This window comes from Ursus arctos, unplaced genomic scaffold, assembly GCF_023065955.2.
Source record: "Ursus arctos isolate Adak ecotype North America unplaced genomic scaffold, UrsArc2.0 scaffold_3, whole genome shotgun sequence".
NCBI classification, from domain to species: domain Eukaryota; kingdom Metazoa; phylum Chordata; class Mammalia; order Carnivora; family Ursidae; genus Ursus; species Ursus arctos.
Genome location: NW_026622985.1, coordinates 12,327,911 through 12,355,720, shown reverse-complemented (window position 1 = coordinate 12,355,720; position 27,810 = coordinate 12,327,911). Strand labels below are relative to the sequence as shown.

The following is a 27,810-nucleotide window of genomic DNA, read 5'->3' as shown; positions in this document are numbered from 1 at the left end:
CATTCTTCCTGAACACTTCCCTCAAAGTAGCCACTGGTGACTCTTGCTTCAAGATATTGCTTAGGGGCGGGGAAAGGCCAGGAGACCAAAGACGATGAACAACAGACAAAGCAAAACAATGCAAATGAGCAAACAATACAGCCCACTGAAACCTTTCATGAAGCCCTAGGTTACTTAGATGTTGTGATTGCTTTTTTGGAAAATAATCTTCTAAACTGCGGGCCATCGAGGCCGAAAGTCAATGACATTATTTTACAGTCTTCTATTCATGAGCAGCTACGAAAACAATTGCATAGCGATCGTTACTAACACTTGGAGTCCTTTAGTTACCATTAATATGATACGTTCAATACAAGAAGCTATCAATAATAGCAATTAGTAAACAGTAAATATTAGCTGAACCCGTGCCTATTGTTTTTCTGGAAGACAGTAAATGAAAGGAAAGCAAATTGACCAAAACCAAGCAAACGTCAGCCCGGGCACCATCCACTTCCTTCTTCCCTCCTTTCCTTCTTTCTTCCTTCCTCTTTCCATTCACTTGTTCATTTATTTCACATATATTCATTGAAGCACAAAAATGTGCCGGGCACTAGACTGGTATCACAGTGACGAACAAATCAATCAAGTTTGTTGCTTTCTTTGCAGGTTAAGGGTGGCTGGGCTGCTGCTAAGAACCACTTCCTATCGAGCAGCAAACAGGTGATCAAGAATTATCAGGTAAGCCGAATGGCTGAATCCACATCTTTTTGCTACAACACAAATTTTTGTGTAAAGCGGGGTTTTCACCTTTGGCCCCGTTGACATTTCCAGCTGGATAACTTCTTGTAGGGGCCTGTGCTGTGCACGGCACGGTGTTCAGCAGCATCCCCAGCCTCTGCTCACTAGAGGCCGGGAACATCACCCCATGGGGATAACCAAATATGTCTCTAGACATTCCCAAATGTCAAGAAAATTTATGTTTAGGTAAGAACCACCAGCATGAAGGAACCATGAAAAGGAGTTTTCTTGAGTGTTGTTTCTCACATCCCTGTGTTCGGGGATGGACACTTGAGGAATTAAATTATGACTCACGCAGGACAGAGGGTGTGGGTGTATGTACGCATGTACACACAGGTGCCGGCTAGTTATATATGGAGATCGAGGGAAATGTCGGCAATTTAAATTTAAGGTCTAGTGGTGTTTTGTCCTAAACACCCTTCCCCAAGGTCTTGCATTTCAAGAAACAATATTGGCTTTTACTGGACATATTTACAGCACTGGAATTTATTGAGGAATAAAGAATGCATCAGTTAAATTTACTGTGACAGCTTGCTTTTCTTTTCTTGGAGACTTAGGGCCATACACATCATCCCACAAAAGTCTTAACTCGATGTTTACAACAGTTATTTTTCTATTAGTTTGGGATTGGCCAAATTTATGATACATTAAGCTTGTATTTTATGTATTATTGGTAAATTCTTGCCCATTTTATGGCACTGGGATCATAATTTTACTAATTCAAATGATTTTGGAGGTTTATGGTTGTTGTATCTTGCTTGTATGACACATTGTTGGTTATATCTATGATTTATTTCTTGCTGAGTCCTTGGTCAGGAACACAACCCCCAATTATCCACCCAATTATAATATCGTTCCGTGGGAAAACCTCGGCGGCTGAAACTGTTGACTAACTGCAATCAAACAGAGCAGCTTAATATCTGATAAACTGAAGCTAAACTTTTGTTTCGGTTGACAATCGCCAGCGTTCACAAGGTGACAACCGAGTAACCCCATCCATCATGGGTTTCTGTGGTGTGGTTTCCCATGCTGGACGGGACCACGCATGCAGTTTTTTTTACTGTCAAGATGGCCATTTGATAATAACTGTTCTGAACGATTTCCAAATAAAAAATAATTGCTTTGTCACTACATGATACAGTAATCTGGGTTCTGAAAAACCATGCATTCAGGCAATTAGGCACATCCAAGAAAGGCTGACTTCACCCACACCGCAGTGTGGACTTCACTGTTTAGCTTTCCCAACAGAATACGACTTCGCTTGACTCAGTTAACTCATACTCTCTCAATGTTCCATATTCTGCTTGGCCACTTAACACACCAGTCGGCGAGCACGACCCTCATCGGCTCCTGTCCAGCCAAACCCTGCGTGTGCCTCCTGACTTCTGAACGGATGGACGGCAAGACCCACTGAGTCTACCTTTAAAGGACACACGACTGAGGGTGGGGCCGAGGATACGGAGAAACTACTATCCACCAACGAGGCCTCATGCACACTGATTAAGAACACATCCTGGGACAGAAATGTTAGCGTGGAAAAAGGTACCTCTTAGAACTGAGAATATCCCACCCCCCCCCAAAATCTGTATTAGCCCACCCAAAGTAAACAGACCTTCTAAATAAAAACAACGCCCTTGCTCTGTACATGCGACTTCAAGATAATTTCTTTCGTGCTGTATTCGTGCATTTAGACAGAAGTTCTGCATTTACAAAGACATTCTGGAGCATCTATAGCAAAAACGTCTTCATAAGTTGTTGCCAAAACAATGCGGCCTGACAATCTCAAAACTCAGTAGCAGCTTCAACACAAGCGCTTGTCCTTTTATAGTCACGCAGGCGGCCTGCAGCTCATCTCGAATGGACTCATCCAGGTGGCTTGACCTGAGGTCGTGGACTGGAGTCAGATCTGCTCTATGTGGCCCATCCCGGGACCCAGGCGGCCCTGTCTGCAGCCTGCTCGTCTGACGGCTCACTACCAAAGCGCAAGGGCCAAGGCGAAACGCACAAACGCAGGTAAGGCCGCTTCACGTCCTGTCCACTAACATGCCATCGGCTAGAGAAAATTTTCGGCTAAGCTGAGCATCAGGGGGTCAGGAAGACAAACTTGACTCACACAGGGAAAGGGAAGGAATAAATATTTGCTTAATAATAATCCAAACTATTACAAAAAAATAAAAGACATTTGAAAACGAGACTAAAAGAGCTGTTGAATAGAGATTTCTTTTTCCAGTGTTTTGTTGTTGCTTATTCTTGAGTTTGCTCAGGCCACGTTGCTTTTCCTACATAACCAATTTTTATCGAAGGATTCTCCTCTCCTCCTCCTTCAGTCGTGAGGGTCTGGGTGGGGTTCCACACTCATCCCAAGGGTATAGTACATGGCCCAAAGAGCAAGTTGCGTCCCCTTTGCCACAGTGATTAGTGTATCTTTAGACAAGGCTGCTAACTACTGGGACAAGGACTCTCACTTTGTTTTGTAAAGTCACGTGCAAAATCAGGTGTATTTCTGGACTCTCAAGTTTTGTGAGTCAATTAGTGTCTATGCTTGACACCCCCTATTTAGGAAGTCTAGCACAGAGAGGATCTTGACTTACACACAAATCATTAACACGCGTGTGTCTAGTAGTTGACCCTAAATTATGACAATGCTAAGCTGAGGGAGTGGAGTGGAAGGCATTGAGAAGTCCTGTTTACAGCGTAGCAGTTGGTGAATCAAGTTACTCATTGCTGTAGCCATGTCCCAGACTACTGTGTCTTAGACCTTAGACCGTATGCCTGCAAACGCTGCTGTCTTAGGGAATGTGGTAGGAGACGTTCAGGATATTGGAACATGTGGAACCACTTTTTGTGGACTTCTAAAAAAGATAATAAAGGCCCCGGCAGCATTAAATAAGCCTATGTTGAAGCTGGCACATCTGAAATCAGAGGAAGAAGAGTACCATTTTGTGGAAGGTTGCCCTTTTACATGAAAACTGCAGAATAAGAAAGTTGAGAATTAGGTGATCTGGATATTTGCAGGGTTGGGAAAGTGTATTTTCTACCAATTGAAAGTTAGCGCAAACCAAATCAGGAAGGTAGGATGTATCAGAAGATACTAGAATATGGGGGAAACTTATTTTCATATCATTGCCAAGTACCTCCCGTTATGTTTCCTACATGACAAAGAGAATGATTACCCACATGGGGTACACAAGGTTGCTGCCTGAGTGCCAGATGGGTCTTCTTACCTCAACCATTGTTTCATATTGCTCTGGGGCAGTGCAAGGATGAAAGTCACTAAAGGAAGGACTTCAGGGATGTAGAGAGCACCTATCCTATTACTGAGAAACAGAAATTCTTCCCATTGGAGAGAGATTAGTCAGATGGTGATCGCAAGGGGAAGTGGGAAATGCCTAGCCATGAGCTGAAGACAGCAGAATGAAATAGGTGGGGGCAAAAGTCTTTATCACGTACCCCATCCCCCGAAATCTTTAATGAGAAAGGGGAAAATATGGGAACTCTATTAACCTACTAAAACAAGAAGGCTATGCCTACATGAGGAGACCCAAATTAGCATGGGGATAAGTTACCTGTTTTAGAGACATTGTCACTTGTCAAGCCTTATAGCTGTTCTGCAGGGTGGAATGCATAGCACCCACTGAATGAGACCAGAATCCTGGGTGAGGATGATTGGAATAAAAAGATGGAACAAGAATGGAGAGAAGAGAGAATGAACTCCATGATGTCCATCGTGCCTTCAAAAGTCTTTATGCCTGAAATTTCATTCTTAGTGGTTCTTCTCTTGGTATTAAAATACTGAAGCAGCCAGAGTCCCTTAGAGTCTAAATTTCACAAGGAGAGGTAATGCTTAAATTCTTTTTATTATTATGTTCAATTATCCAGCATCTCATGCTTAAATTCTTATGCTATTGTTTGATTCCAGTGTTTGTCATTGGCCAAAAGATCTGGTGCCTGGGGGAACTCTGAACAAATAAAGAAATCCCCTCAAAAGTGGTGATGGGAGAAAGGTTATCCTAAACACTCTGATTTACTTCATAGGAATGGAGAGCCACCCACTTTAACTGTTGGGGTTTTCCAGAGTTTGTCTTTCCTCTCTCCTCATTCCTGAATGAGCTCATTGAATTACATACGTTTACCCACCTTTTAGGTATAGATGACTCACACGTTCATTTCTGTTACCGTGACCTTTCTTCACGCTCCATACTCATATGGCCACCCAACGCCTACTAGACACCCCCACCTGGATGCGCCACAGCCACTTCAAACTCAACCCACCTAACACTCCTATTTCTCTCAAAGTGAGCTTCCTCCTGTTGTTTGTTGGTGCAGTTGTCAACTGAGTCACTCCAGTCAGATACCTGGAAGTTACTTTTGAATCCTATGTCTCCATTTTCCATTTAATCACTCAGAAAGTCCTATAAATTTTACCTCACAAATAATCTCATCCCTAGGGGTTTTTAATTCAGTTTTTATGATCTCTTAGCCATAATATTTTAATAACTGATTGACAGGTCTTATACCAGTTTTCTCCTTCTATACCACCCATTCCCCCAAATTCATTTTTCAGATTGTTCTTAGAAGATTCATCACTCCCTTGTGTAAAACTTTTCAGTGCCTCCCTTTTGTGTAACTCACAAAGCCCTAGACCTATGAATGTATTCGGGCCCCCCACAACCTGGCTTCCTTGATTCTCTGAGCTCATCTCCCATAGCTCTTCTATCGGTCCCTTTGTATCTTTTGTTCTAACATCACCTCTAATTCCCAGAACGTATCCTGCTGACCAATTATTTTTGCTCATGCCTCTCCCTTTATCCATAGTTGTTCTTACAGAGTCCCCTATTTGTCCTTTATAACTCAGCCTAGGAACACCTTCTCTAGGAAGTCTTCCTTGACTACCTTCTCCCACTTCCTCTGTTGGATTAAAGGTTCCTATGTATGCTCAGTCTCCTATACATTCTAGAATTCATCCATTATGACCTAGGATTGAAAATGTTATATGTCGGGGCGCCTGGGTGGCACAGCGGTTGGGTGTCTGCCTTCGGCTCAGGGCGTGATCCCGGCGTTATGGGATCGAGCCCCACATCAGGCTCCTCTGCTGTGAGCCTGCTTCTTCCTCTCCCACTCCCCCTGCTTGTGTTCCCTCTCTCGCTGGCTGTCTCTGTCTCTGTCGAATAAATAAATAAAAATCTTTAAAAAGAAAAAAGAAAAAAAGAAAATGTTATATGTCTAGCATACCTGCTAGACTGTTATTTTCTCTGGGGAAGGAATGGTGTGTTGGTCACTCTCATTTCCTAAGTGCCCACATCTGGCATATACCATGCTGTTACAAATATTTCTTTCTTTGATTTGGCCTCATCTGTGAGGAGAATACATCATTTGAGGATATATGGTAACTGTGAATGAGATTAACCAGAATGTCATGAGAAGCCTTGGAAAGTTCCACATTTGTTGCCACCTGCTCTGTACCTGCTGATATTGCCAAATAGAAAGGGCTGAAGGAGAGGATAGGGCTTTTCCTCAGGGATGGCCGGAAGGATGCACTCTCACTCAGTCCACCTGGCAGCAACTTCCTGTCTGCAGGAGCTTATGTCAGATCCTTAAACATGAATTGTGGTTTCTTTTTCTTGTCCTCAGTTGGCTGGTTCATTGGTTTGGTTTCTTCTTTCTTCTCCACCATTGTTGCCCTGCAAGAAAATTATCACCCCTGATTATTAATTGGCAAATCTTGTTTGGCCTTAGGATGTCCCTAGATTCCCAGATGAAAGAGAAAGGATAGGTCTTTATAGTTGTTATCAGAGACAAAAGGATAAATAGTGTGAGAGGATGTGGCCAAGAGGTAAATGAAAGATAAGTGGCTTTAAGAATTAAGTACTTAGTACATTTGTTATCTGAAAGCCTTGTAAGATAATTAAAAAAAAGAAATGCACAACATGTTTATTTGGATGGTTGTTGAATTATAGTCCTGTTGCAGCCTTGCTCTGAGCCCCCCTTGAGGAAAGAACCCAGGCTAGAAGTAGATAGGTTGATGCCGACCCCCAGGGTAATGTCCCTGGGTTGGGTGACCTTGGGGACCTCTGTGCCCATGTATCCCAGTGCAGGTTGGGCATTACTGACACCTTCTGCATTTGCCAGTTCTCTAGAGAGATGGAAATGCACTAACATATACAGAAAATAGTAATGTTGTAAGACTTGCTTTAGCAGTGCTGGCAAGGTGAAATTTTAATTTTTTTTATTTTTTCACAAGAGAAGATAACATTAAGAAGAGTGTGGGTAAATATGCACATGGACTACAGGACCTCCTAAAGGCAGGGAGACTCAGGTCCCTGAATCCAGGTTTTCAAAGTTCCAAGTTGTTGAAAGTCATCTGGGTGGAAACGTCCTGGTGAAGGGGATTTACAAGATCTCTGAAACAGAGTATCAGTGGGGTGAGAGAGGCAGGGGTAGGTGGAACCTTCTGCTGGGGTGAACAGTTGTTCTGAGGCTTGGCAGGGCTCAGGTTCAAGGCCTCAGGGAGAGGAGGTGGGCTCTGAGAGACCAGGTTTGGTGTGGGCAGCAACGTCATGTCCAATAGCCGCCACAGCCAGTGGAGAAGGGCCCAGTCAGGAAAGGCGCCAGCAGCCGCCTCCACATTTCCCAGCCTGCTGCCAAGGCCGCTGCTGCTTCCAGAATGACCGGCTTCTTTCTGGGAGTGGTAGTTGTATTCTCCTGTCTCTCAGGGGCTCCAGCTGGAAAGTGAGGTTGTCCACTGTGCTTTGAAGGATTGTGTGTGTGCCTGTATGGCTAATTATCACAGGAGGGAAGACTCCCGACTGCAGAAAAGGACAATGTCACAATAAGGGGGTGGCAGGCCCACCTGCTTATTTGGAACGTCCCACATGATATTACCATCTTTTTCTCTCCACCTGGAAAAAGTTACATATATCCAAAATATTAATATAAATCATATTAGAGTCAGTTAATATGCAGATTCAAAGAAGATTCAAGGTATTCCTATATTTGCTCAGATATGTTAAGAAGAAAAAAAAATCTCATCATCACCTGGATTGTTTCCTCAGGGTTATCCATACCTGTGAAGGGAGACACTTGATTTTTTTGTCAGGGTTTTGAGGGGTGAGAGGCTCATGGATGATAAAGGTTTAAGCGTTTCTCTGATTTGGATTGTGAATTGGTCTCCCGGGGACCCCTTTTGGACTTAGTAAAATGACTGCCACATACTCCAGTGCTTCTGTAGAATTGACCAGGGGAGAAGACATCCCACCTGGTCTCCCTGGTGGACGAGGCACCACAGCCCAGCCCTGATTCACAAGAGGAGATATTGTTAGGAAGAGTGGTGGGTGAACGCTTCATCCCTTTGATTGTGCCTGCTAAGACTTGGGCACTTCTGGAAAAAAACACCTTTGTTCTCCATCAGGTGGCTCTTGCAACCCACCTTAGAGTTCATGTCTCAGGAGTCAGACCCTGACTCACGGGGCACGGTTCTTGATCCTTGCCAAGGAGCCCAAGACAGCAGCCTCAGGCAAAACTGAAATCACAAGCATGCTTGAAAAGAAGCAACAAAACACTGGCTCTCCTCACTGAGTATCCAGGTCCACCCCGACTGTCTCTTCTCTGGGAAAAAAAAAAAACAACAAAACCACCAGTATCTTTAATTTCAAAAATGAGCCGTATTCAAGGAGACTCTTGGTGAGCTTTGAGTTAGTAAATAGGTGCCCTTGGCTCTTACCTCAAATTGGAGTTAGCAACTTTATGATAATGGCGAATGCAATTTACCTTGCAGTAAATGTCACAAGTAACTGACTTGCCCCAAACAAGTTTCTTTATAGGCCTCTACCTTTTCCCCTCTGTGTTTACTGCTCTTTGGCTGCTTTATACAAGCAGGCACAACGTGAATAATCACCAATGGGAGATTGGGCCCCTGAGCTGTCTTGAAAATGCCCAGCTCTTTACCAGACAGACCCCAGAGTGGGCACTCTGGTGCAAGGACATTCCATATATGCTCCTGGGAAGGTTGGAAAGCTGAGCGGGGGTCGGGAGGTAGATGTCATAGCAAACACATCTGAGATTCAGTTGAGTCTCTAGGATAGGAGTTTAAGGAGACCCCTTAGCCTGTTACGTGTGAAGAAGGAGAAGAAAGAGATGAATAATCTTCCATTCAGAGTGCACATCCTGTACGGCTTCCATAGGAACTCATAACCCCTGATCCCTTGCCTGGTTTTAAAAACCATACTTGCTTGGCAAGAAGTGACTGCCGGAGGACATCACAGAATTGTCTGCTCTGTATATTGAAGATACTACATGCAGGAGATATTTGGTGGGAAAAATGCCCTTGGACAATCAGTAAATCAAGGTCATAAGAAGTTTTGACCAGAAGTTTAACTCAAATTGTGATATTAGTTTGGTCATTAATAATAATTAACCACATTTTTGTACCATTTGTTCATTCAGAGCACATTTACACATTTACACTTAGCCAGAGAATTATCGCTCAATAATTATGTGATAATCATTAGTGCAAATGAAGCTTGCATTTTTACTTTAAAAAGGTAGAAAATAGTTGCCATAATTTCTAACTTGGTTAAAAATATGCAGGCCCCTCAATCTGTCCTTCTCCAAGGTACAAGCATTGGTTGGTCAAAATTCTTCTCTGGGACCACCAATCTGTTCTCTAAATCTGCAGTTTTCTCCAGTCCATCATTGCCTGCATCCTTGGCGTTGTAGACCCCATTCTAAGTTATCTTCTCTGAGTCCTCACAACTCTTCTAGACTACACTTCTTCAAAGTCAGTTGAGTCATCCTTGAGGTCACAGTTTTTTATCTCTCTGAACCATGAATGGAGACTTTTCCCTGCTGCGAATGAACTTCCACATTTGGCCTTCAACTAAGGTAGCTTGGTTCTTTTAGTTTTCTGTTTAAACTGTGTAGGAAGACTGCCCAGTAGATTGGAGGATTAGCCCATCAGCCATCGGCCTGGGTCCAAGGATCTCAGCTCTCTGCTTTATCTACATACCCGTTACAGGGCACACTTCAACAAGGGACTACCACCTCTGGGGGTTGAATATAAGGCTTTGAATAAAACAGTCCACATGCCCAAGAAATTCATAACCTGTTTAGGTGGTGAGAACAGAGGAAGGAAACATAGAGGGTGGTGCCTGTTAATTATTAATTCTGTATCATCAATACTTCAGTAAAGGTGAACTTCTTTCTTCACTCACATTCTAAGATGCTTTCAAGTTGTTGTGTGCAACTGCAATACAATTATTTTTACCACAATATACCACGCTACGGTAATGTCATAATTTATTTATACACTGTCCAGTCACATGATTACACTGCGATGCAGATTCGTGGCCATGGCTCGTAGCGCACCGTATGTAAGTTTCTCTAAGTTTAATGCTTATGTCCAGAACTCTATGTGGTCTGTGTTTCGGAAGGAAGAGAACTGTAGCAGGTCACAGTTTGCAAAGCTTAGTGATGTCTCTGGGTTATAAGAGGATGCCCTTGATTGTTCTCTTAGAATGATTTTACTTTTTCTTGAGTGAATCTTGACTTTTTACTCTTTTTGGACTTTTTAAAGCTTTCTGATAATAGCTAAACGCCAACATTCACATTGAGAATGGCTTCTCATAGGATGAGCCTGCATGGTATTCCTCGCATGTAAAAACTGGTTTCTGCATGACGCCTTCAATTTGAATCCCTTCAGGGAGAGGAATGAGTCTCTCTGACTCGCTCTTTAGTATGTGCAGAATGCAATCAGTGCATTCATCTCTGCAAAGCCCCTCAGAGTCCCAGAATTCACTCCCTAGCAAAGGACCTTCTGGGCTTGTGCTTTGCAAAAGACTCAATAACCTCCAGTTCAGAGTGGAGAGGAGGAAGTAGCTGAACCAGACGTCAAGATAAGGAAACTGGACAGTTTCTTATCACCTCTTAAATGGCATCTTCACAGTGCAACTTTGGTGTTTTATTTCATGTACAAAATTCATGGAGCCTAACAGTCGAGCCTAATGAAATGAACATTGGACCAATCGTCACTTGAAACTTTCCACTGCACTGCTCATGCTGCTAAAAGTACTACTGATGCTGAGTAAATACTATCTAATACAGTTTGATACTTTCTAAACAGGACCGTGCATGTTACTTAATATTTCAATAATAGAATCTTGAGCCTTCTATTTCTTAGTTTATAATGGAAAACAGAAAAGAGCTCTTCAGACTTGAGTAATATTGTCTTTGTCTTAGACGGTTTGTTTGGTGTTAGTTAGCCAAACATGCACAAAATTCCTTCCCTCAAGGAGAAATGGGTTCTTCATGGACACCAGATCAGGTGATTTCCTGAAATTGCTGTTGGAAACCAGAGGATGCTTAAAAAAAGAAAACAAAAGAAAAAAAAAGAAACTTTGGATAAAGGTAACCAGAGCGTTTCTAGATTCAAGTAGTTTGTTTTGTGTCGTGGACTGAATGTTTGTGACCATCCACCCCCCAAATTCATGTGTTGGGGCCCTAACCCCCAATGTGATGACATCTGGAGAGGGGGCATGTGGGAGATAGAGTTAGATGAGGTCAGAGGGTAGAACCCTCCTGATGAGATTAGTGCCCTTATAAGAATAAACACAAGAAAGCTTGATGGTTTTCTCTCTGCGGTGTAAAGACGCTGAGAAGGTGACCATCTACAGGCCAGGAAGCGAGCTCTCTCCAGGAAATGAATCAGCTGGTACCTTGATCTCAAATTTCACAGCATTTAGAACTGTGAGAAATACAATTTCTCCCGTATAAGGCACATGGTCTATGATATTCTGTTAAGGCAGTCCAAACAGATTAATACATTTTATTTTTGGTTTTGTTTGTTTTTCTGTCAAAGACAAATACTAGTTTGAGCTCAATGTCAAGTAATGAAGACTGATTCATTTTAATAGAGCTTCTGGGTCTCTTGCAAACCTGAGTGTCCTTACAGTGCCTGAAAGTATAATTGTTTAGATTTTGTGGATAAGGAGATCTTATGCAAACTCTCTATGGGGAAAACGTATTTTGTCACAGGAAAATAATGTACAGAAATACAATTAATGTTGTATATGATCCTGTGTCTTGCAAACTTGCTAGACTTGTTTATTAGCACTAATCCTTTTTTTATATGTGTGGATTCCACAGGATTTCTAGAAAAAGATCACGTCATAAGCAAATAAAATAGTTTTACTTCTTCCTTTCAAATCTAGATGTCTTTTATTTATTTTACTTCCCCAACCTCCTTGACTAGAATCTCCAGTACAATATAGAATAGAAGGGGTAAAAGCAGACATCCTTTCCTAATCCTAAATTATCAGGAAAGCTTTCAGTCTTGTGATTTTTTTCGTAGATGCCATTTATCAGGGTAGGAACTTCACTTCTATTCTTAGTGGAGTGGGTTTTTTTTTAATCATAGACGATGTTGGATTTTGTCAAATGCTTTTACTATAGAAGCAATCATATGGTTTTTGTCCTTTATTTTATTCATACGATGCAGTACATGGATTAAATTCTGTATGTTTAACCAACCTTGCATTCTTGGGATAAATTCCCCTTGGCCATGATGTAGAATTCATTCTACCTGTTGCTGCATTGTGGTTACTGATATTTTGTTTAAGATTTTTGCATCTTTATTTATAAGGGTTACTACTAGTGTGTCGTTTTCCTTTCTTGTGATGTCTGCCTGAGTTTGGAAACAGGAATGCTGGCCTCATAGACAAAGTTGTTAAATGTTTTCTTGTCTTCTGTTTTTTCAAAGAGTTTGTGAAGTATTGCTAATAATAATTTTTTTGATAGAATTCACCACTGAAGCAATTTGTATCTGGGAGTTTCTTTGTGGTAAATTTTTGTTACTATTTCAGTCTCCTAACTTTTTATAGGTGTAGTCACATTTTCTTTCTTCTTGACTCAGTTTTGATAGTTTGTATCTTTTTAGGAATTTGTTTACTTCATGTAGGTTATCTTAAATGTTGGCATACAATTGTTTACCGTGTTCCTTTAAGATCCTTTTTTGTTTCTCTAAGATCAGTAGTAATGTGCCTTCCTTCACTCCTGATTTTAATAATTTGAGCTCTAGCTAAAGGTTTCTTATAATTGTTGATCTTTTTTAAAGAACCAACTTTTGGTTTTGGTGGTTTTCTCTAATGTTCTTCTATTCTCTATTTCATTTATTTAGTTTCTAATATTTATAACTTGTTTCTCCTTCTCCCTTTAGTTTAGTTTGCTCTTCTTTTCCTAGTTTCTTAAGATGGAACATCAGGTTATTAATGTGAGACTTTCTTCCCTTTTAATGTATATTTGAGCCATAAATTTCCCTTCTATACTGCTTTAGCTGCACCTCATATATTTTGACATGTATTTTAAAAAATTGAGTATAACTGACACACGGTTCTACATTAGTTTCAGGTATATAACATAGTGATTCAACTTCTCTATATGTTATGCTATGCTTGCCACAAGCATAGCTACCATCTGTCACCATTCAACACTGTTATAATATCATTGACTATATTCCGTATGCTGTGCCTTTTATTCTTGTGATTTATTCATTCCGTAACTGGAAGCCTGTATTTTGGTTTTCATTCATCTTAAAGTATTTTCTTTTTTTGTTTTCATTATTTTTTTAGAGACACAGTGTGTGCATGCATGAGCAGGAGGGGGAGGGGGAGAGGCAGAGAGAGATAATCTTAAGCAGGCTCCATACCCAGCCCAAGTGGGGCTCCATCTCATGACCCTGAGATCATGACCTGAGCTGAAATCAAAAGTTGGACACTTAACTGACTGAGCCACCCAGGTGTCTCTATTCATCTCAAAGTATTTTCTAATTTCCTCTGTGATTTCCTTGTTGACTTATTGATCATTTAAGTTTGATTTCCACATATTTATACATTTTCCAAATTTTTCTGTTGATTTCTAATTTCGTGTCATTTTATGGAATGTTAATCTTTTGTACAATTTCAATTATTTTACATTTTTGATACGTCTTTTATGGCCTAAAATCATCTATCCTGCAGAAGTCTCTATGTAAACTTGAGAGTAATATGCATTCTGCTGTTATTAGGTGGAGTCTGTTGGTCTAGTCAGTTTATAGTGTTATGAAATCTTCTATTTTCTCATTATTCTTTGTAGCTGTTCTAACCATCATTGAAAGAGCTGTATCAAAGTCCCCAATCATTAGTGTTTAATTGTATATTTTTCCTGTCATTTCTGTCAGTTTTTGCTTCATGTACTCTAGGGCTCTGATATTAGGTACACATATGTTTATAACTGTTATGCCTTCTTGATAAACTGACCCTTTTATCATTATAAAATTTCATTCTTTGTCTCTAGCAGCAATTTTTTTCTTAGAGTTTATTTTTTCTGTTATCAGGCTATCCATTATAGCTCTCCTTTGATTACTGTTTGGCTAGTATTATCTTTTTCTATCCTTTTACTTTCATTCAATTTGTGTTATAAATCCAAAGTGTGATTTGTAGAGGGCATATAGTAGGACTTTTTTTTCTTTTTCAAATCTTTGCTCTTTGATTGGATTAATCCATTTACATTTAATATAATTGTCAATAAGGTACATTTGCTGTTTTCTTTTTGTTTTTATACATCTGATATCTTTTCAGTTTCTCTATTCCTCCATAATGCCTTCTTTTGTGTTAAAAATTATCTAATGTATCATTTTAATTCCCTTGTCATTTCTTTTATTATTTTTAAAATTATTGTCTCAGTGGTTGCCCTGGGGATTATAATTAACATTTTAATTTTTAACAGTCTCATTTGGATAAATACCAACTAATTCAAATAATGTACAAACCTTTCCTTCTTCCCACTCCTTTGTTTTATTATTCTCATAAAGTTAAATCTGTATATCATATGGCCATAAAGACTTGTAATTATTTTTTATGTAATTTTCTTTTAAATCAGAAAGGAGGAAAAACATGTTATAAATAAAAAATACATTTGAACTATCTTTTATATTCACCTATGTGCTTATCCTTATTAGCATTCTTTGTTTCTTCATGTGGATTTGATTTACTCTCTAGTGTCCCTTTATTTCATCCTAAAGAGCTCTATTTGGTACTTCTTGTAGGGTAGGTTTACTTGTGACACATTCTCTCAACTTTGTTTATCTGGAAATGTCTTCATTTCTTCTTTAATCTTATTTTTAAGAACAAAATCTGCTAGATATAGAATTCTCATTTTCTTTCTGTACTTTGTGAATGTTATCCCAATGTCTTCTGGTCTTCATGGTTTTTAATGAGAAATTAGCTATTAATATTATTTTTTAATGTTTTTTTACTATATTATGTTAGTCACCATACAGTACATCCCTGGTTTCTGATGTAAAGTTCGATGACTCATTAGTTGCATATAACACCCAGTGCACCATGCAATACGTGCCCTCCTTACTACCCATCACCAGCCTATCCCATTCCCCCACCCCCTCCCCTCTGAAGCCCTCAGTTTGTTTCTCAGAGTCCATAGTCTCTCATGCTTCATTCCCCCTTCTGATTACCCCCCCTTTCTTTATCCCTTTCTTCCCCTACCAATCTTCCTAGTTCTTATATTCCATAGATGAGAGAAATCATATGATAATTGTCTTTCTCTGCTTGACTTATTAATATTATTGATGATTCTTCCAAGTATGAGATAAATTGCTTCTCTCTTGCTGCTTTCAAGATCCTCTGTTTGTCTTTGCCTTTGCCAGTTTTTTTTTTTTTTAAGATTTTATTTATTTATTCGACAGAGATAGAGACAGCCAGCGAGAGGGGGAACACAAGCAGGGGGAGTGGGAGAGGAAGAAGCAGGCTCATAGCAGAGGAGCCTGATGTGGGGCTCGATCCCAGATCGCTGGGATCACGCCCTGAGCCGAAGGCAGACGCTTAACTGCTGTGCCACCCAGGCGCCCCTGCCTTTGCCAGTTTGATTATGTGTTTTGATTAGGATCTCTGAATTTATCCTATTTGGAATTTCTTGGATATGTAGATTAATATTTTGCATGATTTGGAAAGTTTTCATACATTAATATTTTCAAATATTCTTTCTGTCCCATTCTCTCACTCCTCTCCTTTTGAGACTCCCATTATACATAGGTTTGTACTCTTGATGGTATCCCATAGGTCTCTGAGACTCTTCATTCTTCTTCACTCTTTCTTCTTTCTGTCCTTCAGATTTGGTATCTCAGCTAACCTATTTTCAAGCTTCCTAATTCTTTCTGTTACTGGCTCAAATCTGCAGCTTCTCCCTTCTAGTAAATTTTTCATTTCAGTTACTGTACTTTTCAACTCCAGAATTTCTATTTGGTTATATTTATAATTTCTATCTTCGTTGATATTCTGCAATTGATGAGACATCATTCTCGTACTTTTATTTTTTTAGACATGGTTTCCTTCAGCTGTAAGGGCATATTTAAATTATCTTATTTAAAGCCTTTTTCTAGTAAGTTCAATGTCTGGGCTTCCTCACAACTTCTCTTGACTACTTCTATTCCTGTGGATGAGCCATAGTTACTTCTTGCATGTCTTATATTTTTTGTTGAAAACTAGACTTTTTAAATGATATAATGTAGCAACTCTGGAAATCAAATTCTACCCCCTCCACAGAATTTGTTGCTAAATTTTATTATTGTTCCTGATGTTGTTAATGACTTTCCTAAACTAATTATATAAAGCCTGTATTCTTTGTCATGTGTGGACATTGAATTTTCTGTTCAATTAGCTCAACAGTCCACTAATTACTGGAAAGGGCGTTTCTTAAATGCCTCTTTACCATTCTTTGCCAAGGGCCTCTCTCTCTGTCTTGAGGGATATTGTCAATGCTCAAGTAGGCAGTTTACAACCTGCCTTAGCCTTCACTTATTGCTTGTTCAGAGCCTCAAGTGCAGCCATCAGTTTCTTGGTGAAATCATGAAGAGTATCAGCAGGAATGGTTGAGCCTTTATCCTATCCAGTATGCAGCAAGACAGAGTCTCTCATTTAGCTAGTGAAGTCTCCGTTGCCATTTTGAAGACAGCAAAGAAATGACTAATGCTCTCTCATTATGTGTTTGGAAAACACAAGACATACCCTTAGGCTGGTTTGTTTCTACAAAGAAACTTCATGGATATCCTGGAGGTTCTTGTGTACTGTGTCATTGCACAAGTAGCTGAATGCCACACAGAAAATAATTTTAACAGTTTAGTTATTTATTTGTTATAGTCATGCCATTTCCTCTATGTGTGAAAATACCAGCACAGCTATCTTAAAAAAATTTGCCACCCGTGATTGCGTTCCAAATTGGTTGCAAGATAGATCGCTAAATCAACATTTAGTAGATGACTTTCTCCATCATTCCATGATTCATGTCACTTGCACTGGAATGTAACCCACAAACAGATTTAGTGTCAAATCTGGCAATGGCCCTGCTCCCCCAGAAACCTTTGATGCTATATTGCCCATCTGCCAATGATGACCATTAGATTCTGAGCCCTTTGTGAAGTGGAAAAAAACAGCTATCCACAAAAGGGCATAGCACCTCATTTGCACTCCATGCTTCAAAGTTGTTTCTCATAGTGGTCTCTGAAATTTTTTTGGAAGCTGAGACTTGACAAATATAGATCTTATGTTCATGTCAGTCTTTTGTTCCCACACAGGTTTATTCTTACAGCAGTCATTGAACATAAATGACATCAGCATTTGCAAAGAGAGTCCCATTAGTGCCATTAGAAGGATGCTCCATTTTGCTTCCAAGTCCAAACAAGAACATTTGAAACCAGAGTAGGTCTTGCACAATATATAAGCATTCCAGCTACTGTAAATACTTTCAAATGCCCCATGAATCTAAAAGATGTTGGAAATTTAGAGGCCTGCACTTTCGTGGCACTAAAAATACATTTTTAAAGAGAAACATTACACATATATGGCACATCAATTTGGTAAAGTTTGAAGTGTCTTTTTTCATTTGTTATTCTTCCAACCTTTCTCATGCCTCTAAATATTTTTTCCCCAAATAAAATCTTTAATATTACATTTCATTTTATATTTCTTGTAATATATCCTAGCATACCAGCACATTACTTCTCTTCCAGAACCTTAATGCATCAGTCCACGAACATATATTTCTGTTGCAGTGAGTGTTCAATAGCAACTCCACATGTGACTGGTGATATGACAAACTCATCTGAACAGACATATCTGAAAAGTATTACCATAAGGATTTTTGAAGTCAAATGTTTATTCTTGAAAAATTGGGATACTCTCTTAAAAAGGGGAAAAAATGCTGTGTACATGGAGATGATATTATGAAATAACACTATCATGGTTGACTGTAACCAGATGTGAATTCTCCCCTTCCCACCCATAGAAGGTTACTTTAAATTACATAGTTGATTCAATATATTTAAAATATACTTGAATAATCTTGAATGTTTTCAAACTGCAGTAAAGTTTACCAAGTCCAAGTTAATTGCCTTTTGAAGGCTGAACTTCCTGTCTACACATGGGCGCTCTCCAAGTGAAGGCTCCGAGGCAGATAGGTTCACACACAGAAACCCACCCTGCTCTCCAAACAGGGTGATGGAGTGTAACCAAAGACTCCTTCATGTTTCCGTGATGCTTCCAGGACTCTCATCTGTTTCTTGCTTTTCTTCTTTGTTATCAGTCACTCCACCCCCTGGTCTTGGCTTCTGCTAGGTTGGACTTTATCTTCCACCTCTTACTGATGAAGAGAGAGGGAAGAACTCAGAAAACTCCAGTTTTTCTGTATTCACTTCATGCAAAGCCTAAGAAAGAACAGAGGTAGGGTGCTTGATGTCCCCCTTCCTCAAGTGGACAATTTGTGTCCCTATGTTTCCGATTGAGTGATGTCCATAGTTCAATAGACTCTGTTCCCCAAGACTCCCAACCCCTATTAAAGGGATCCCTTCAAAGACAAATCATACACAACAATAACAGCAATAATGAACTCAAGAAAATAGTGAGTTTTGGCTAGACAGGCAGCACACTGGCAGTACTAGTAAAGAATTCTAAGTTAAAAAGTCTTCATCAATGTCATGAAAATAGTATGCAATTCAATGGGAAATAGGTGGGTTATTTGGCCTTTCCTGGACAGATCACACATTGGCTCTAGGTTGACTTTTGATAAGGAAAACAGCAGAATTCAATGTGCTTATTAGATAGGAGTGTCGTGGATCAGCTTCTGGAAACTTTTCTATCCTAATCAGCCCCAGCCTGTTTATTTTCAAATCTATGTATCTCTCTGTTAGGCTGGTTTCCAGGTGTATCATCTGGAGATGAATGTATTTCTAGTACCCCGCCCTTAGAATAAGGGCAAAGCAGCAGCTGACCAAACCAAAGAGACTGTATTTTAAGCATCAACTGTACCTTTCCTGCAAATTTCAATAAATAAGGGCGCAATACAGCTCCAGCCTGTGCTTTCACAAGTTCTCTCTTCTGAGTTATACCATTTCAAAATTTACCTAAATATTATGTGAATTATTCCCACAGGCATGTATTATGCTTATTTTATTTTCAAATATTTTGATTTTTGTACCTAGAAGTAAGAGACATTTTGGCAGATGTAAAAGTATTGTTGGCTGCCCAACTGGAGACTGTCACCAAGCTCCTCAGCTCACTGAACAAGAACATATCCTATCCCAAATCCGCTTTCCAGTGAGATAGAGATGTTTGCTGATTTTTACTCTTCCCAATGCAACTAATGCACTGTCTGCTTGGATATTAGACTCCAGTTAGATAGCTTTTTAACATCAATTTTGTTCCTCTGCTTTTAGAAATGAAAATAATTGTCTCCAGAAACCTGAACAGCAGGATATGTTTTCATGCCTTACCTGGAGCCAGTTTGTACTAGGAAGAATGTTTTCATGTTGCTCTCCTTAAGAAGAGCTGTGTTAAATTAAATGAAATATTTCTTTCCAAATTTATTTGCATGCAAAATTTAATAATGTTAAATAGCACTCTATGGGATAAATATGGGGAAATACTACCTACATAATCAGTACTTTGGTTATACTTACATATATCAATATTCTAGTCACTGTTATATGCAACCATCAGTGTGCACTTATTGTCTTCATTCTGGCAGGGCATACACATCTAGATGATCTAGAAAGTTCCAAATCATCAAGATATGTTAAAAATAGCTCAAACATAGCAACATTTTATATTATTCAATAATTTGATCCTTTGAAAAGATGTCAAATGCAGGTTTGGATTGTGCATTTGCATGAAGCTGACTTACCCATCTAGCCTGATTTGGACCACCATCAGGAGGGCTATCTTGGACTTTTCAAGAACAACTCTTTTTCCTTCACTTTAACTCTTGAAGTGATGTCTCTCAGCCCACTGAATACTGAATTGAACAAACGGTATTAGTTTCAGAAAAGTTTTCATACTTTATATAGTATTCTTTGTAGTTCTGAAGATACTCAAATGTCTTTTTAAAAAAGATTTTATTTATTTATTTGTTTGTTTGTTTATTTATTTATTTATTTATTTATTTATTTATTTATTTATTTATCAGAGAGAGAGAGAGAGAGCACAAGCAAGGGAAGCAGTAAGCAGAGGGACAAGCAAGCTTCCTGTTGAGCAAGGAGCCTGATGTGAGACTCGATCCCAGGACCCTGGGATCATGACCTGAGAGGAAGGCAGATACTTAATGGATTGAGCCACCCAGGTGTCCCGATACTGAACTGTCTTATTAACCTTCTCTCAAGAAGGACATCTGTATTTCCTATCAATGAATCATTTATAAATTGAAAAAGATTTATCTCACTGTGTTTGAATAACCATGGACCTTGCCTATCTAGTTCCTGGTTGGGAAGGTCTTTTTGGGTAGAAAGAGAGCCCCATTTAGGTCAAAAGGACAGTATATGAGAGGAAAGAGAAAGGAACTTGCTAAAATTTAAACTTAATTTTAAATATTACATTATATTCTAAAAACAGAAGTACATTCAATCTCTGTAGGGACATCAGCATTGACTGTGCTGATCAGTAACAGGCCTGGTTCTGAGACCCAGATTCTGGAGAAGGGTTCAGGAAAGCACAATCTAGGCAAGGGTCATAGGCACTTGGCTTCCTCTGGATGAGACCCAGTCACACCACATCACAAAACTCACATTATAAAAATCATCAGTTGTTTGCAACACTGACTGAGGATGCTTTGTGCCCCAGAGCCATTCCAATCCCAGTCTGCGCAGCTCCACGGGGATGATCCCCACTGGGTAGGTCCTAAGTATATAATCTTCTCTGTTGCAGAAGGTGCATTTTCAATTCTCTATGTGCTGGAAATAACTTTAAATAAGCCGTGTCTGTATTTACCTCCAGGTAAAAATAAAAAATAAAATTAAAAATAAAAATTAAAAAAGAATACAGGTCTGGGGGAGGTGGGAGAGCCATCAATGAAGAGTGTAACCACTGCTCACCTGTAGCTTGGTTGTGATAGATCCTTACGCTGTGGTTGAGTCTCTTGGTCGAGAATAATGGATCTGCTTTCAACCATTTCATCATACCACTGGCCTTCTATGTCCCCTCTGTAAAGGCAACATTTAAAGTGTCTGTTACAAGCCTCAACAAAAGAGTAGTCTAAATGTTAAGTACTCCATTCATGCCCCCAGTCGAGCTGGACTCGCAGAAAGCTTCATATTTGGACTTAAAATTGCCTAAACACAGTTGCACTTTCATTTTGTGCCCTTGATTTCTAAGAGGGGCTCCGTGTGGTGTCCTTGCCTGAAGAACTCCAGTTGAATATACTGTGTATGACATCACTCAGTGTTTCCTGTATGAGGCCCCGTCACTGTGATTTCCTTGAGAAATTAATACAAGAAAAATACACTTGCTTTCCTGAGGAACTAGTGTGTTTCTTCTTATCTAATAATAAGAACTGCATAATAGTCCATATCTCCCTTGTTTTGCTTATGCTGTCAGAGTCCTTAGAACCAAATTTAATGTTTGCAACTACGTAAGTTTATATGGGCTGTGTATTTATACTCTTTTATCATCCTCGCTTCTTTTCTTTCTTTTTTTCTTTCTTCATAAATTCATTTGTTTTAGTCTTACCATCATCAATTAATCTGAGAAAAGAGGCAGAGAATAAATAATAACAAGAAAAAAGAACAACATTTGGTAATTTTCAAAATAAAAGTTGTTTTACTTCAGCATGATTATTGGCCAATTTCTAATGACAACTCTATGAATCATATTAATTGAGTTGCATATGGTGTTTCTTTTAAAGTATTATATATTCACACTAAAACAAATGAAACAAAACAAATACTTTTGTGTTTTGGTTGATTTAAGTTCCAAGAATTTGTCAATTCTATTTCTGAAAGATAATTTAGCCCGTTTTGGGAAAACTGATAGAGAATCAATCTGAGCAGCTATTACCAGAGATTGAATCCTTCATTTAAAAATGGATAATGACAAATAAAAATGAAAGGTATTTACATTAGCTGAAGAACCTCACTAATTTGCAGATACCATGACTGAAAGAAGACAGCTGATTGATAATCCAAAAAGTTGTGAGAATTTAGTCATGGTAATGGCCTAATTTCAAATGCCACAAAGACAGGATTTTTCTCCATTGTCTTTTCCCCCATATTCTCTTCTTCTCCGGCCATCTCTCAGTCAGGAACTTTCTTTTTTAAATTAATCAGAGAATAGAGGTCAGGTTGTTTTTGCACAGAAGATCAAGGCTATGCAATAAGAAGTGGATAATATTATCAAAGTTTTGTCATGTGTATTTTAAGTATGAAGAACCTAAAGCCACTTCTTTTTAAAAAAATTTTTTTTTATTATATTGTGTTAGTCACCATACAGTACATCCCTGGTTTTTGATGTAAAGTTCGATGATTCATTAGTTGCATGTAACACCCAGTGCACCATGCAATACGTGCCCTCCTTACTACCCATCACCAGCCTATCCCATTCCCCCACCCCCTCCCCTCTGAAGCCCTCAGTTTGTTTCTCATAGTCCATAGTCTCTCATGCTTCATTCCCCCTTCTGATTACCCCCCTTCTTTTTTTTTATATATTTTTATAATGATTTTTTATTATATTATGTTAGTCACCATATAGTACATCCCCGGTTTTCGATGCAAGGCTCGATGATTCATTAGTTGTGTATAACACCCAGTGCACCATGCAATATGTGCCCTCCTTACTACCCATCACCGGCCTATCCCATTCCCCCACCCCCCTCCCCTCTGTAGCCCTCAGTTTGTTTCTCATAGTCCATAGTCTCTCATGTTTCATTCCCCCTTCTGATTACCCCCCCCCCTTTCTTTATCCCTTTCTTCCCCTACTGATCATCCTAGTTCTTATGTTCCATAGATGAGAGAAATCATATGATAGTTGTCTTTCTCTGCTTGACTTATTTCACTTAGCATTATCTCCTCCAGTGCCGTCCATGTTGTAGCAAATGTTGAGAACTCGTTCTTTCTGATAGCTGAGTAATATTCCATTGTATATATGGACCACAACTTCTTAATCCAGTCATCTGTTGAAGGGCATCTCGGCTCCTTCCACGATTTAGCTATTGTGGACATTGCTGCTATGAACATTGGGGTGCATATGGCCCTTCTCTTCACTACGTCTGTATCTTTGGGGTAAACACCCAGTAGTGCAATGGCTGGATCATAGGGTAGCTCAATTTTTAACTTTTTAAGGGACCTCCACACTGTTTTCCAGAGTGGCCGTACCAACTTGCATTCCCACCAACAATGTAGGAGTGATTACCCCCCTTCTTTATCCCTTTCTTCCCCTACCGATCTTCCTAGTTCTTATATTCCATAGATGAGAGAAATCATATGATAATTGTCTTTCTCTGCTTGACTTATTTCACTTAGCATTATCTCCTCCAGTGCCGTCCATGTTGCAGCAAATGTTGAGAACTCGTTCTTTCTGACAGCTGAATAATATTCCATTGTATATATGGACCACAACTTCTTAATCTAGTCATCTGTTGAACGGCATCTCGGCTCCTTTCACGATTTAGCCACTTCTAAGTGTAAAGCCACTTCTAAGGATAAATAGGACTCTATAGATTTGACAGAGCTTCCAAAGGTGGTGAAGCTAAATGGGACAGCTGGTTGGGAGCCAGGGTTCTAGGTGGAGGGAAACAGGACATAAAGACTATGAAGGGAGACCAGGAAAGAGAGGACTCAAGAGAAGGATTCTGCAATAATGGGAAAACTGAAAACTAATAAACAAACCTGTTTTGCCTCATCCTCTAAATATATATTAGTGATCCTATGATAGCAATATTTCCTTTTTGATTATGGATTGTCCTCTTTTCCCTCTTTGGAAGTTAATAATTCTATCAAGTGGTGATTAAAATCTTGCCTTAACATAGAGCAGTAGACTGCCATGTTGAAAAAGATTCACAGCTTGGTTGAAAGAGCTTGGAGAGGAAGCATGTGAAACTGTTCTAGAGGCTGTTTCAACCAGTCCAGAGATGTTAGCTCCTTGTCCCCTATTCAGAGAGACGTACACACGCATCCACCATATTTCTTCCATCTTTTGGAAATTTGATGATTACCAGCACAAGACCCTGGCCATGACCAAATACATCCTTCTCTGGGTTCAGTACCTATAAAGCACAACCTAGGAGTTACTCAGAAGATCCCTTTTGTTGCCCAGATGGGGTGAGAACTGACATGCCCTGTGCTTTCTCTCCCATTACTACAGAAACCCGTGCTGCCCAGTAACTGCCACTTCTGCATGGACCAGAGTACAATCTCACTGGCGTGGGAAAGGTGCTGCTAGGCTCCTGGGGGCGGGGATGTTATCCTTGTCACAGCTGGAAAAGAGCAAGTTGAGATTGGATCATGAAGTGTTATTGTAAGTCACTAAGTTCATGTGTAAGTAATGAGAGAATCACAGAATCTTGATTTAATGACTAAGACGAGCACAGAACCCCTCAGCACGGAGTGCATTTCATAGGAAACTGATAACCAGATCCTCCCACACCCAAGCAATTAAAATAAAATAACCTCCTCCCCATTTCCCAATCTCACACACTCCCACCCTCAATCAAAATGATGTTGATGATGTACTTGTTTAAATTCTGGCTAAGTAGCTTTGAATGTCCTTTCTCAAATTTTGGGAATTTCTGGAAGTAAAACAATGGTTTCTCATATAGAAATAAATACAATAACCACAAAAAGTCACTTCTTCACTATTTCTTCCCAAATATAGAGCCTGATACTGAAAGCAATGAAGAAAAACTAAACGTGATGAATATTTCCAATCCGTGGGGCATAATTTTAATAACAGATGATACTTAATAAGTTTCTATGTAACCCACCCATTTTTCTTTTATTTTTTCATGAACCTAAGGAAAGTTCCAAATGAAAAACATACTCATTCTACCATTCTATGATAAGGTTTGGAAAAAATTCCTTCTTTTGTCCATATATTTGAGTCTTATTTACATACTTTTATAAAACTATAAAGAATGAAATGTGACAATCTGGATATCTCTGAAATATTTATGAAATAAACCATTTTTTTTACACCAAATCATTTACAACACCCATAGACTAAGTCACAAACTGAACCATACTCGAGACTTTGAATTGAATAATAGAACTGCATTTGCCTAGTCAGCTGTGAGAACTGCTTCAAGACAGCCTCATCCTATTATCAGGGCTAAACTAAGACCTGGACTGGGCACAGTAAATCATAACCAGTTGATTATGCTTCCTCTGTGTATGTAATTTGGTGGATGGTTCTAGCTCTGGGAGGCAGAGAAACTGATGTAGTTTCCAACCCTGATCCAACCAGTTCAGAGGTGGGAGTCAGCTTCTGAGGCTAGAAGTGACATCAAATAACACAACAAAGTTCCTTGGGACTGTTGGAAAAGAAGTCAAGCCGATCACAAGATAAAAAGTCTGGGCTGGCTAAGAGTATGAAGATGACATAGGGTTTAATAATTAATAAGCCATAATGGAGTAATCAAAAGCAACTCATGAATGGGAAAAGATATTTGCAAATCTTATATTCAATAAGGGGTTAATATCCAAAATATATAAAGAACTTATGCAACTCAACACCAGAAGACCCCAAATAATCTGATTAAAAAATGGACAGAGGACCTGCATAGACATTTTTCCAAAGAGGACATACATATGGCCAACAGATACATGAAAAGATGCTCAACATCACTAATCATAAGGGAAATGCAAATCAAAGCCATAATGAGATGTCATCTTACACCTGTCAGAATGGCTAAAATAAAAAATACAAGAAACAACAAGTGTTGGCGGGGAAGTAGAGAAAAATTAACCCCCATGCACTATTTTTGGGAATGAAAACTGGTGTGGCCACTGTGGAAGACAGTATGGAGGTTCCTCAAAAAATTAAAAATAAAAATATCATATGATCCAGTAATCCCACTACTGGGTATTTGTCCAAAAAAAATAAAAACATGAGTTGTGAAAAGATATTTACCCCTCTATGTTTATTGCAGCATTGTTTACAGTGTCCAGGATATGGAAGAATCCCAAGTATCCACTGATAGATGAATGGATAAAGAAGATATGGTATATATATACAATGAAATATTACCCAACCAGGGGCACCTGGTGGCTCAGCTGGTTAAGTGTCTGCCTTCAGCTCAGGTGGTGATCCCAGGGTCCTGGGATGGAGTCCCACATTGGGTTTCCTGCTCAGCAAAGAGTCTGCTTCTCCCTCTCTCCCCCTCAGCCCCTCCCTACCACTCATTCTCTCTCTCTCTCTCTCTCTCAAATAAATAAATAAAATCTTAAAAAAAATAAATATTACCCAGCCATAAAAAAGAATGAGATCTTGCCATTTGCAGCAACATGGATGGACCTAGAGGATATAATACTAAGTGAACTAAGTTAGAGAAAGACAAATACCATATGATTTTAGTCATATGTGAAATTTAAGAAACAAAACAAAGGACAACAACAACAAAACAAAGGAAAAAGAGCCAAACAAAAAAACCAGACTCTCAAATACAGAGAACAAACTCATGGTTGCCAGAGGGGAATTGGCGGGGATGGGTGAAATAGAAAAAGAAGAGAGTACATTACCTTGATGAGCACTCAATAATGTATAAAATTGTTGAAAAAAAGAAAAAAAACCCAAGAGGAGCAAAAGAGTTCTCTTAAGCAAAGCCTCAAGCAACAAGAAAGCTGTTGCTGCATTTGTAGAAGTCTGGGGTAGACCTACTGCGGGGTACATGCTGACTCTTACTCCAAGTGCTGCTCTTACCTATAGACCTAACAGAGTTCAGAGCCCTCCTCTTGAGCCCTTGTGATGCGAGTGTCCAGAGGGCCTGCTTCTAGCTATGTGGATGCTGGGTGAGCTCCGAAGACCCAGTCCCTTCCAGAAGACCCTAAGTTATGTTTTTACTCTAACTCCTTCTCTAACCAACTGAGTGAGGCCAACTCAGGGTGCTGAGTATCAGGAGGAGAAAGAACCTTTAATGACAGGATGGCTTGTCCTGCTTGTGATTTAAAAGATAGCTCTGTAAACGCCACTGTTGCTAGTTGTTCCAGAGCCTTTCTTGGCAAAAATCTTCATGTTAGAAATAGCTTATCAAATCCTATCATGTTATGGGGTCTGTCTCGACATTTCGACCTTGTGGTAAACACCTTCTTTTTTTTTTTTTTTTTTAAGATTTTATTTATTTATTCAACAGAGATAGAGACAGCCAGGAGAGAGGGAACACAAGCAAGGGGAGTGGGAGAGGAAGAAGCAGGCTCATAGCGGAGGAGCCTGATGTGGGGCTCGATCCCAGAACGCCAGAATCACGCCCTGAGCCGACGGCAGACGCTTAACCGCTGTGCCACCCAGGCGCCCCTTGGTAAACACCTTCTTATGCCTTGCTTAAGGTAAGGGATCATACTGAAGAAATAAAGAAAATTCTAAATTTACATTTAGATCTATCTTTTAGAGTCCTATTCCAAGTGAGACATTTTATTTATTTTTTTTAAAGATTTTATTTATTTATTTGACAGAGAGAGAGAGACAGCCAGTGAGAGAGGGAACACAAGCAGGGGGAGTGGGAGAGGGAGAAGCAGGCTTC

The 27,810-nt window shown here is 39.5% G+C and overlaps 1 protein-coding gene across 2 annotated transcripts in view; it reads left to right on the top strand.

Annotated features, from left to right (window-relative positions):
- The window catches only part of SUGCT (succinyl-CoA:glutarate-CoA transferase), a 756,457-nt gene extending 729,089 nt beyond the window's left edge, over positions 1-27,368 (top strand). For both annotated transcript variants that reach the window (XR_006409930.3, XR_008956284.1), the window contains 4 exons: positions 646-717; positions 2,102-2,319; positions 2,606-2,790; positions 24,441-27,368. The gene's annotated coding sequence lies outside the window, so the exon portion shown is untranslated. The remainder of the gene's footprint in view (positions 1-645; positions 718-2,101; positions 2,320-2,605; positions 2,791-24,440) is intronic.
- Positions 27,369-27,810: the final 442 nt, after the last annotated feature.